Consider the following 12,970-nt stretch of genomic DNA (forward strand, 5'->3'; position numbering starts at 1 on the left):
TATATAGAATGTTACATTGTATCCATCCCATATATAGAAGTGTTACATTGTATCCATCCCATATATAGAAGTGTTACATTGTATCCATCCCATATATAGAAGTGTTACATTGTATCCATCCCATATATAGAAGTGTTACATTGTATTCCTCCCATATATAGAAGTGTTACATTGTATTCCTCCCATATATAGAAGTGTTACATTGTATCCATCCCATATATAGAATGTTACATTGTATTCATCCCATATATAGAAGTGTTACATTGTATCCATCCCATATATAGAGTGTTACATTGTATCCATCCCATATATAGAATGTTACATTGTATCCATCCCATATATAGAAGTGTTACATTGTATTCATCCCATATATAGAGTGTTACATTGTATCCATCCCATATATAGAGTGTTACATTGTATTCATCCCATATATAGAAGTGTTACATTGTATCCATCCCATATATAGAAGTGTTACATTGTATCCATCCCATATATAGAAGTGTTACATTGTATCCATCCCATATATAGAAGTGTTACATTGTATCCATCCCATATATAGAAGTGTTACATTGTATCCATCCCATATATAGAAGTGTTACATTGTATTCATCCCATATATAGAGTGTTACATTGTATCCATCCCATATATAGAAGTGTTACATTGTATCCATCCCATATATAGAAGTGTTACATTGTATCCATCCCATATATAGAATGTTACATTGTATTCATCCCATATATAGAAGTGTTACATTGTATCCATCCCATATATAGAGTGTTACATTGTATTCATCCCATATATAGAATGTTACATTGTATCCATCCCATATATAGAAGTGTTACATTGTATCCATCCCATATATAGAATGTTACATTGTATTCCTCCCATATATAGAAGTGTTACATTGTATCCATCCCATATATAGAATGTTACATTGTATTCATCCCATATATAGAAGTGTTACATTGTATCCATCCCATATATAGAGTGTTACATTGTATCCATCCCATATATAGAAGTGTTACATTGTATCCATCCCATATATAGAAGTGTTACATTGTATCCATCCCATATATAGAAGTGTTACATTGTATTCCTCCCATATATAGAAGTGTTACATTGTATTCCTCCCATATATAGAAGTGTTACATTGTATTCCTCCCATATATAGAAGTGTTACATTGTATCCATCCCATATATAGAATGTTACATTGTATTCATCCCATATATAGAAGTGTTACATTGTATCCATCCCATATATAGAGTGTTACATTGTATCCATCCCATATATAGAATGTTACATTGTATCCATCCCATATATAGAAGTGTTACATTGTATTCATCCCATATATAGAGTGTTACATTGTATTCATCCCATATATAGAGTGTTACATTGTATCCATCCCATACATAGAATGTTACATTGTATTCATCCCATATATAGAAGTGTTACATTGTATCCATCCCATATATAGAGTGTTACATTGTATCCATCCCATATATAGAAGTGTTACATTGTATCCATCCCATATATAGAAGTGTTACATTGTATCCATCCCATATATAGAAGTGTTACATTGTATCCATCCCATATATAGAAGTGTTACATTGTATCCATCCCATATATAGAAGTGTTACAATGTATCCATCCCATATATAGAAGTGTTACATTGTATTCCTCCCATATATAGAAGTGTTACATTGTATTCCTCCCATATATAGAAGTGTTACATTGTATTCCTCCCATATATAGAAGTGTTACATTGTATCCATCCCATATATAGAATGTTACATTGTATTCCTCCCATATATAGAAGTGTTACATTGTATCCATCCCATATATAGAATGTTACATTGTATTCATCCCATATATAGAAGTGTTACATTGTATCCATCCCATATATAGAGTGTTACATTGTATCCATCCCATATATAGAATGTTACATTGTATCCATCCCATATATAGAATGTTACATTGTATTCATCCCATATATAGAGTGTTACATTGTATTCATCCCATATATAGAAGTGTTACATTGTATTCATCCCATATATAGAAGTGTTACATTGTTTCTGAGATTTATGGGACTTTTTTTCCCATCATCACAGCATTGATAATTCTCCCTTCCCCCACCCCTCTATATATCACACATAGCGCCCTCCCCAGGGGTTCTATAGGACATAATCGCCCCCCTCATACCTCTTCTATGGCTCCTCACCGCCTCCTCCACACCGCCGACATTATATCCTCCACAGGAGCCCCGCCCCCTAATCTCTGACATTGCCACATGTGACACCGAGAGACGGCGGCGGCCATTTTGTTGTGGACTTCCGGGTACCTCACAGACTTCTTCCTCTATCGACGCAGCGATAGGCCGCGCCCCCCGGTTTAGTCATCCCGAGTGCTGTAAAAAGTTCGTTGCTTTGGTGATTGTGCGCCACCTAGTGATCAGAAGATAATACAACATGATAGAATATATTCAGATGAGGAGACAATTCTCAATACTGAACAGGGAGGAGCATCCCAAATGGGAGGAGCAATGACGGAGGACCAATAGGAACTAGATATCAATTATGGAGACACTGAAATGAAGGGATGAATTCCCATTGGTTGGACATCGACTTCAACCTCAACTGTTTTTTATCAAACTGACAATTTTTATTAATTTTAAATTTTTCATTTAATTTTATTTTCCACTCATTTATTAATCAATATATAAATAATTAATATTTATTTCCTATCAGTCATTGGCTCCGCCCATGTAATCCTGTGCCCAGCACTCTGTGTATTATGTAGTCCTGTGCCCAGCGCTCTGTGTATTATGTAGTCCTGTGCCCAGCGCTCTGTGTATTATGCAGTCCTGTGCCCAGCGCTCTGTGTATTATATAGTCCTGTGCCCAGCGCTCTGTGTATTATGTAGTCCTGTGCCCAGCACTCTGTGTATTATGTAGTCCTGTGCCCAGCTCTCTGTGTATTATGTAGTCCTGTGCCCAGCACTCTGTGTATTATGTAGTCCTGTGCCCAGCACTCTGTGTATTATGTAGTCCTGTGCCCAGCGCTCTGTGTATTATGTAGTCCTGTGCCCAGCGCTCTGTGTATTATGTAGTCCTGTGCCCAGCACTCTGTGTATTATGTAGTCCTGTGCCCAGCCCTCTGTGTATTATGTAGTCCTGTGCCCAGCACTCTGTGTATTATGTAGTCCTGTGCCCAGCACTCTGTGTATTATGTAGTCCTGTGCCCAGCCCTCTGTGTATTATGCAGTCCTGTGCCCAGCTCTCTGTGTATTATGTAGTCCTGTGCCCAGCTCTCTGTGTATTATGTAGTCCTGTGCCCAGCACTCTGTGTATTATGTAGTCCTGTGCCCAGAGCTCTGTGTATTATGTAGTCCTGTGCCCAGCGCTCTGTGTATTATATAGTCCTGTGCCCAGCGCTCTGTGTATTATGTAGTCCTGTGCCCAGCGCTCTGTGTATTATGCAGTCCTGTGCCCAGCTCTCTGTGTATTATGTAGTCCTGTGCCCAGCCCTCTGTGTATTATGCAGTCCTGTGCCCAGCGCTCTGTGTATTATGTAGTCCTGTGCCCAGCGCTCTGTGTATTATGCAGTCCTGTACCCAGCGCTCTGTGTATTATGTAGTCCTGTGCCCAGCACTCTGTGTATTATGTAGTCCTGTGCCCAGCTCTCTGTGTATTATGTAGTCCTGTGCCCAGCACTCTGTGTATTATGTAGTCCTGTGCCCAGCACTCTGTGTATTATGTAGTCCTGTGCCCAGCGCTCTGTGTATTATGTAGTCCTGTGCCCAGCGCTCTGTGTATTATGTAGTCCTGTGCCCAGCACTCTGTGTATTATGTAGTCCTGTGCCCAGCCCTCTGTGTATTATGTAGTCCTGTGCCCAGCACTCTGTGTATTATGTAGTCCTGTGCCCAGCACTCTGTGTATTATGTAGTCCTGTGCCCAGCCCTCTGTGTATTATGCAGTCCTGTGCCCAGCTCTCTGTGTATTATGTAGTCCTGTGCCCAGCTCTCTGTGTATTATGTAGTCCTGTGCCCAGCACTCTGTGTATTATGTAGTCCTGTGCCCAGCGCTCTGTGTATTATGTAGTCCTGTGCCCAGCGCTCTGTGTATTATGTAGTCCTGTGCCCAGCACTCTGTGTATTATGTAGTCCTGTGCCCAGCCCTCTGTGTATTATGCAGTCCTGTGCCCAGCTCTCTGTGTATTATGTAGTCCTGTGCCCAGCACTCTGTGTATTATGTAGTCCTGTGCCCAGCACTCTGTGTATTATGCAGTCCTGAGCCCAGCGCTCTGTGTATTATGCAGTCCTGTGCCCAGCTCTCTGTGTATTATGTAGTCCTGTGCCCAGCGCTCTGTGTATTATGTAGTCCTGTGCCCAGCCCTCTGTGTATTATGCAGTCCTGTGCCCAGCTCTCTGTGTATTATGTAGTCCTGTGCCCAGCGCTCTGTGTATTATGTAGTCCTGTGCCCAGCGCTCTGTGTATTATGTAGTCCTGTGCCCAGCCCTCTGTGTATTATGCAGTCCTGTGCCCAGCTCTCTGTGTATTATGTAGTCCTGTGCCCAGCACTCTGTGTATTATGTAGTCCTGTGCCCAGCGCTCTGTGTATTATGTAGTCCTGTGCCCAGCGCTCTGTGTATTATGTAGTCCTGTGCCCAGCACTCTGTGTATTATGTAGTCCTGTGCCCAGCCCTCTGTGTATTATGCAGTCCTGTGCCCAGCTCTCTGTGTATTATGTAGTCCAGTGCCCAGCACTCTGTGTATTATGTAGTCCTGTGCCCAGCGCTCTGTGTATTATGTAGTCCTGTGCCCAGAGCTCTGTGTATTATGTAGTCCTGTGCCCAGCGCTCTGTGTATTATGCAGTCCTGTGCCCAGCGCTCTGTGTATTATGTAGTCCTGTGCCCAGCGCTCTGTGTATTATGCAGTCCTGAGCCCAGCGCTCTGTGTATTATGCAGTCCTGTGCCCAGCTCTCTGTGTATTATGTAGTCCTGTGCCCAGCACTCTGTGTATTATGTAGTCCTGTGCCCAGCCCTCTGTGTATTATGCAGTCCTGTGCCCAGCTCTCTGTGTATTATGTAGTCCTGTGCCCAGCACTCTGTGTATTATGTAGTCCTGTGCCCAGCGCTCTGTGTATTATGTAGTCCTGTGCCCAGAGCTCTGTGTATTATGTAGTCCTGTGCCCAGCGCTCTGTGTATTATGCAGTCCTGTGCCCAGCGCTCTGTGTATTATGTAGTCCTGTGCCCAGCGCTCTGTGTATTATGCAGTCCTGTGCCCAGCGCTCTGTGTATTATGTAGTCCTGTACCCAGCGCTCTGTGTATTATGTAGTCCTGTGCCCAGCGCTCTGTGTATTATGTAGTCCTGTGCCCAGCGCTCTGTGTATTATGTAGTCCTGTGCCCAGAGCTCTGTGTATTATGTAGTCCTGTGCCCAGCGCTCTGTGTATTATGCAGTCCTGTGCCCAGCGCTCTGTGTATTATGTAGTCCTGTGCCCAGCGCTCTGTGTATTATGCAGTCCTGTGCCCAGCGCTCTGTGCATTATGCAGTCCTGTACCCAGCGCTCTGTGTATTATGCAGTCCTGTGCCCAGCACTCTGTGTATTATGCAGTCCTGTACCCAGCGCTCGGTGTATTATGTAGTCCTGTGCCCAGCGCTCTGTATATTATGTAGTCCTGTGCCCAGCACTCTGTGTATTATGTAGTCCTGTGCCCAGCGCTCTGTGTATTATGCAGTCCTGTGCCCAGCGCTCTGTGTATTATGTAGTCCTGTGCCCAGCGCTCTGTGTATTATGCAGTCCTGTGCCCAGCGCTCTGTGTATTATGTAGTCCTGTGCCCAGCGCTCTGTGTATTATGTAGTCCTGTGCCCAGCGCTCTGTGTATTATGTAGTCCTGTGCCCAGCGCTCTGTGTATTATGTAGTCCTGTGCCCAGCACTCTGTGTATTATGTAGTCCTGTGCCCAGCGCTCTGTGTATTATGTAGTCCTGTGCCCAGAGCTCTGTGTATTATGTAGTCCTGTGCCCAGCGCTCTGTGTATTATGCAGTCCTGTGCCCAGCGCTCTGTGTATTATGTAGTCCTGTGCCCAGCGCTCTGTGTATTATGCAGTCCTGTGCCCAGCGCTCTGTGTATTATGTAGTCCTGTACCCAGCGCTCTGTGTATTATGTAGTCCTGTGCCCAGCGCTCTGTGTATTATGTAGTCCTGTGCCCAGCGCTCTGTGTATTATGTAGTCCTGTGCCCAGAGCTCTGTGTATTATGTAGTCCTGTGCCCAGCGCTCTGTGTATTATGCAGTCCTGTGCCCAGAGCTCTGTGTATTATGTAGTCCTGTGCCCAGCGCTCTGTGTATTATGCAGTCCTGTGCCCAGCGCTCTGTGTATTATGCAGTCCTGTGCCCAGCGCTCTGTGTATTATGTAGTCCTGTGCCCAGCGCTCTGTGTATTATGCAGTCCTGTGCCCAGCGCTCTGTGCATTATGCAGTCCTGTACCCAGCGCTCTGTGTATTATGCAGTCCTGTGCCCAGCACTCTGTGTATTATGCAGTCCTGTACCCAGCGCTCGGTGTATTATGTAGTCCTGTGCCCAGCGCTCTGTATGTTATGTAGTCCTGTGCCCAGCGCTCTGTGTATTATGTAGTCCTGTGCCCAGCGCTCTGTGTATTATGCAGTCCTGTGCCCAGCGCTCTGTGTATTATGTAGTCCTGTGCCCAGCGCTCTGTGTATTATGCAGTCCTGTGCCCAGCGCTCTGTGTATTATGTAGTCCTGTACCCAGCGCTCTGTGTATTATGTAGTCCTGTGCCCAGTGCTCTGTGTATTATGTAGTCCTGTACCCAGCGCTCTGTGTATTATGTAGTCCTGTGCCCAGCGCTCTGTGTATTATGTAGTCCTGTGCCCAGCGCTCTGTGTATTATGCAGTCCTGTGCCCAGCGCTCTGTGTATTATGTAGTCCTGTGCCCAGCGCTCTGTGTATTATGTAGTCCTGTGCCCAGCGCTCTGTGTATTATGTAGTCCTGTGCCCAGCGCTCTGTGTATTATGTAGTCCTGTGCCCAGCGCTCTGTGTATTATGTAGTCCTGTGCCCAGCGCTCTGTGTATTATGTAGTCCTGTACCCAGCGCTCTGTGTATTATGTAGTCCTGTGCCCAGCGCTCTGTGTATTATGTAGTCCTGTGCCCAGCGCTCTGTGTATTATGTAGTCCTGTGCCCAGAGCTCTGTGTATTATGTAGTCCTGTGCCCAGCGCTCTGTGTATTATGCAGTCCTGTGCCCAGCGCTCTGTGTATTATGTAGTCCTGTGCCCAGCGCTCTGTGTATTATGCAGTCCTGTGCCCAGCGCTCTGTGTATTATGTAGTCCTGTACCCAGCGCTCTGTGTATTATGTAGTCCTGTGCCCAGCGCTCTGTGCATTATGCAGTCCTGTACCCAGCGCTCTGTGTATTATTCAGTCCTGTGCCCAGCACTCTGTGTATTATGCAGTCCTGTACCCAGCGCTCGGTGTATTATGTAGTCCTGTGCCCAGCGCTCTGTGTATTATGTAGTCCTGTGCCCAGCGCTCTGTGTATTATGTAGTCCTGTGCCCAGCGCTCTGTGTATTATGCAGTCCTGTGCCCAGCGCTCTGTGTATTATGTAGTCCTGTGCCCAGCGCTCTGTGTATTATGTAGTCCTGTGCCCAGCGCTCTGTGTATTATGTAGTCCTGTGCCCAGCGCTCTGTGTATTATGTAGTCCTGTGCCCAGCGCTCTGTGTATTATGTAGTCCTGTGCCCAGCGCTCTGTGTATTATGTAGTCCTGTGCCCAGCGCTCTGTGTATTATGTAGTCCTGTGCCCAGCGCTCTGTGCATTATGCAGTCCTGTACCCAGCGCTTTGTGTATTATGTAGTCCTGTGCCCAGCGCTCTGTGTATTATGCAGTCCTGTGCCCAGCGCTCTGTGTATTATGCAGTCCTGTACCCAGCGCTCTGTGTATTATGTAGTCCTGTGCCCAGCACTCTGTGTATTATGCAGTCCTGTACCCAGCGCTCTGTGTATTATGTAGTCCTGTGCCCAGCGCTCTGTGTATTATGTAGTCCTGTGCCCAGCGCTCTGTGTATTATGTAGTCCTGTGCCCAGAGCTCTGTGTATTATGTAGTCCTGTGCCCAGCGCTCTGTGTATTATGCAGTCCTGTGCCCAGCGCTCTGTGTATTATGTAGTCCTGTGCCCAGCGCTCTGTGTATTATGCAGTCCTGTGCCCAGCGCTCTGTGTATTATGTAGTCCTGTACCCAGCGCTCTGTGTATTATGTAGTCCTGTGCCCAGCGCTCTGTGCATTATGCAGCCCTGTGCCCAGCGCTCTGTGTATTATGCAGTCCTGTGCCCAGCACTCTGTGTATTATGCAGTCCTGTGCCCAGCGCTCTGTGTATTATGTAGTCCTGTACCCAGCGCTCTGTGTATTATGTAGTCCTGTGCCCAGCGCTCTGTGTATTATGTAGTCCTGTGCCCAGCGCTCTGTGTATTATGCAGTCCTGTGCCCAGCGCTCTGTGTATTATGTAGTCCTGTGCCCAGCGCTCTGTGTATTATGTAGTCCTGTGCCCAGCGCTCTGTGTATTATGTAGTCCTGTACCCAGCGCTCTGTGTATTATGTAGTCCTGTGCCCAGCACTCTGTGTATTATGCAGTCCTGTACCCAGCGCTCTGTGTTTTATGTAGTCCTGTGCCCAGCGCTCTGTGTATTATGTAGTCCTGTGCCCAGCGCTCTGTGTATTATGTAGTCCTGTGCCCAGAGCTCTGTGTATTATGTAGTCCTGTGCCCAGCGCTCTGTGTATTATGCAGTCCTGTGCCCAGCGCTCTGTGTATTATGTAGTCCTGTGCCCAGCGCTCTGTGTATTATGCAGTCCTGTACCCAGCGCTCTGTGTATTATGCAGTCCTGTGCCCAGCGCTCGGTGTATTATGTAGTCCTGTGCCCAGCGCTCTGTGTATTATGTAGTCCTGTGCCCAGCGCTCTGTGCATTATGCAGTCCTGTACCCAGCGCTCTGTGTATTATGCAGTCCTGTACCCAGCGCTCGGTGTATTATGTAGTCCTGTGCCCAGCGCTCTGTGTATTATGTAGTCCTGTGCCCAGCGCTCTGTGTATTATGCAGTCCTGTGCCCAGCGCTCTGTGTATTATGTAGTCCTGTACCCAGCGCTTTGTGTATTATGTAGTCCTGTGCCCAGCGCTCTGTGTATTATGTAGTCCTGTGCCCAGCGCTCTGTGTATTATGCAGTCCTGTACCCAGCGCTCTGTGTATTATGTAGTCCTGTGCCCAGCGCTCTGTGTATTATGTAGTCCTGTGCCCAGCGCTCTGTGTATTATGTAGTCCTGTGCCCAGCGCTCTGTGTATTATGTAGTCCTGTGCCCAGAGCTCTGTGTATTATGTAGTCCTGTGCCCAGCGCTCTGTGTATTATGTAGTCCTGTGCCCAGCGCTCTGTGTATTATGCAGTCCTGTGCCCAGCGCTCTGTGTATTATGTAGTCCTGTACCCAGCGCTCTGTGTATTATGTAGTCCTGTGCCCAGCGCTCTGTGCATTATGCAGTCCTGTACCCAGCGCTTTGTGTATTATGTAGTCCTGTGCCCAGCGCTCTGTGTATTATGCAGTCCTGTGCCCAGCGCTCTGTGTATTATGCAGTCCTGTACCCAGCGCTCTGTGTATTATGTAGTCCTGTGCCCAGCGCTCTGTGTATTATGTAGTCCTGTGCCCAGCGCTCTGTGTATTATGTAGTCCTGTACCCAGCGCTCTGTGTATTATGTAGTCCTGTGCCCAGCGCTCTCTGTATTATGTAGTCCTGTGCCCAGCACTCTGTGTATTATGTAGTCCTGTGCCCAGCGCTCTGTGTATTATGTAGTCCTGTGCCCAGCGCTCTGTGTATTATGTAGTCCTGTGCCCAGCTCTCTGTGTATTATGCAGTCCTGTGCCCAGCGCTCTGTGTATTATGTAGTCCTGTGCCCAGCTCTCTGTGTGTTATGTAGTCCTGTGCCCAGCTCTCTGTGTATTATGCAGTCCTGTGCCCAGCGCTCTGTGCATTATGCAGTCCTGTACCCAGCGCTCTGTGTATTATGCAGTCCTGTGCCCAGCGCTCGGTGTATTATGTAGTCCTGTGCCCAGCGCTCTGTGTATTATGTAGTCCTGTGCCCAGCGCTCTGTGTATTATGCAGTCCTGTGCCCAGCGCTCTGTGTATTATGTAGTCCTGTGCCCAGCGCTCTGTATATTATGCAGTCCTGTGCCCAGCGCTCTGTGTATTATGCAGTCCTGTGCCCAGCGCTCTGTGTATTATGTAGTCCTGTGCCCAGCGCTCATTGTATTATGTAGTCCTGTGCCCAGCGCTCTGTGTATTATGCAGTCCTGTGCCCAGCGCTCTGTGTATTATGTAGTCCTGTGCCCAGCGCTCTGTGTATTATGCAGTCCTGTGCCCAGCGCTCATTGTATTATGTAGTCCTGTGCCCAGCGCTCTGTGTATTATGCAGTCCTGTGCCCAGCGCTCTGTGTATTATGCAGTCCTGTGCCCAGCACTCTGTGTATTATGTAGTCCTGTGCCCAGCGCTCTGTGCATTATGCAGTCCTGTGCCCAGAGCTCTGTGTATTATGTAGTCCTGTGCCCAGCGCTCATTGTATTATGTAGTCCTGTGCCCAGCGCTCTGTGTATTATGCAGTCCTGTACCCAGCGCTCTGTGTATTATGCAGTCCTGTGCCCAGTGCTCTGTGCATTATGCAGTCCTGTACCCAGCGCTCTGTGTATTATGCAGTCCTGTGCCCAGCGCTCGGTGTATTATGTAGTCCTGTACCCAGCGCTCTGTGTATTATGTAGTCCTGTGCCCAGCGCTCTGTGTATTATGTAGTCCTGTACCCAGCGCTCTGTGTATTATGTAGTCCTGTGCCCAGCGCTCTGTGTATTATGTAGTCCTGTGCCCAGCGCTCTGTGTATTATGCAGTCCTGTGCCCAGCGCTCTGTGTATTATGTAGTCCTGTGCCCAGCGCTCTGTGTATTATGCAGTCCTGTGCCCAGCGCTCTGTGTATTATGTAGTCCTGTGCCCAGCACTCTGTGTATTATGTAGTCCTGTGCCCAGCGCTCTGTGTATTATGTAGTCCTGTGCCCAGCACTCTGTGTATTATGTAGTCCTGTGCCCAGCGCTCTGTGTATTATGTAGTCCTGTGCCCAGCGCTCTGTGTATTATACAGTCCTGTGCCCAGCGCTCTGTGTATTATGCAGTCCTGTGCCCAGCGCTCTGTGTATTATGTAATCCTGTGCCCAGCGCTCTGTGTATTATGTAGTCCTGTGCCCAGCGCTCCGTGTATTATGTAGTCCTGTACCCAGCGCTCTGTGTATTATGTAGTCCTGTGCCCAGCGCTCTGTGTATTATGCAGTCCTGTACCCAGCGCTCTGTGTATTATGTAGTCCTGTGCCCAGCGCTCTGTGTATTATGTAGTCCTGTGCCCAGCGCTCTGTGTATTATGTAGTCCTGTGCCCAGCGCTCTGTGTATTATGTAGTCCTGTGCCCAGCACTCTGTGTATTATGTAGTCCTGTGCCCAGCGCTCTGTGTATTATGCAGTCCTGTGCCCAGCGCTCTGTGTATTATGCAGTCCTGTGCCCAGCGCTCGGTGTATTATGTAGTCCTGTGCCCAGCGCTCTGTGTATTATGTAGTCCTGTGCCCAGCGCTCTGTGTATTATGCAGTCCTGTGCCCAGCGCTCTGTGTATTATGTAGTCCTGTGCCCAGCGCTCTGTATATTATGCAGTCCTGTGCCCAGCGCTCTGTGTATTATGCAGTCCTGTGCCCAGCGCTCTGTGTATTATGTAGTCCTGTGCCCAGCGCTCATTGTATTATGTAGTCCTGTGCCCAGCGCTCTGTGTATTATGCAGTCCTGTGCCCAGCGCTCTGTGTATTATGTAGTCCTGTGCCCAGCGCTCTGTGTATTATGCAGTCCTGTGCCCAGCGCTCATTGTATTATGTAGTCCTGTGCCCAGCGCTCTGTGTATTATGCAGTCCTGTGCCCAGCGCTCTGTGTATTATGCAGTCCTGTGCCCAGCACTCTGTGTATTATGTAGTCCTGTGCCCAGCGCTCTGTGCATTATGCAGTCCTGTGCCCAGAGCTCTGTGTATTATGTAGTCCTGTGCCCAGCGCTCATTGTATTATGTAGTCCTGTGCCCAGCGCTCTGTGTATTATGCAGTCCTGTACCCAGCGCTCTGTGTATTATGCAGTCCTGTGCCCAGCGCTCTGTGCATTATGCAGTCCTGTACCCAGCGCTCTGTGTATTATGCAGTCCTGTGCCCAGCGCTCGGTGTATTATGTAGTCCTGTACCCAGCGCTCTGTGTATTATGTAGTCCTGTGCCCAGCGCTCTGTGTATTATGTAGTCCTGTACCCAGCGCTCTGTGTATTATGTAGTCCTGTGCCCAGCGCTCTGTGTATTATGTAGTCCTGTGCCCAGCGCTCTGTGTATTATGCAGTCCTGTGCCCAGCGCTCTGTGTATTATGTAGTCCTGTGCCCAGCGCTCTGTGTATTATGCAGTCCTGTGCCCAGCGCTCTGTGTATTATGTAGTCCTGTGCCCAGCACTCTGTGTATTATGTAGTCCTGTGCCCAGCGCTCTGTGTATTATGTAGTCCTGTGCCCAGCACTCTGTGTATTATGTAGTCCTGTGCCCAGCGCTCTGTGTATTATGTAGTCCTGTGCCCAGCGCTCTGTGTATTATACAGTCCTGTGCCCAGCGCTCTGTGTATTATGCAGTCCTGTGCCCAGCGCTCTGTGTATTATGTAATCCTGTGCCCAGCGCTCTGTGTATTATGTAGTCCTGTGCCCAGCGCTCCGTGTATTATGTAGTCCTGTACCCAGCGCTCTGTGTATTATGTAGTCCTGTGCCCAGCGCTCTGTGTATTATGCAGTCCTGTACCCAGCGCTCTGTGTATTATGTAGTCCTGTGCCCAGCGCTCTGTGTATTATGTAGTCCT

At 47.9% G+C, this 12,970-nt stretch overlaps 1 protein-coding gene across 1 annotated transcript in view; it reads right to left on the reverse strand.

The window, feature by feature from the left end:
• Positions 1-12,970, reverse strand: part of MRPL51 (mitochondrial ribosomal protein L51) — a 156,787-nt gene that overhangs the window by 22,775 nt on the left and 121,042 nt on the right. The gene's annotated exons all lie outside the window — the stretch shown is intronic.

This window comes from Pelophylax lessonae (assembly GCF_965119305.1).
Source record: "Pelophylax lessonae genome assembly, chromosome: 9".
Classification (NCBI taxonomy): Eukaryota; Metazoa; Chordata; class Amphibia; order Anura; family Ranidae; genus Pelophylax; species Pelophylax lessonae.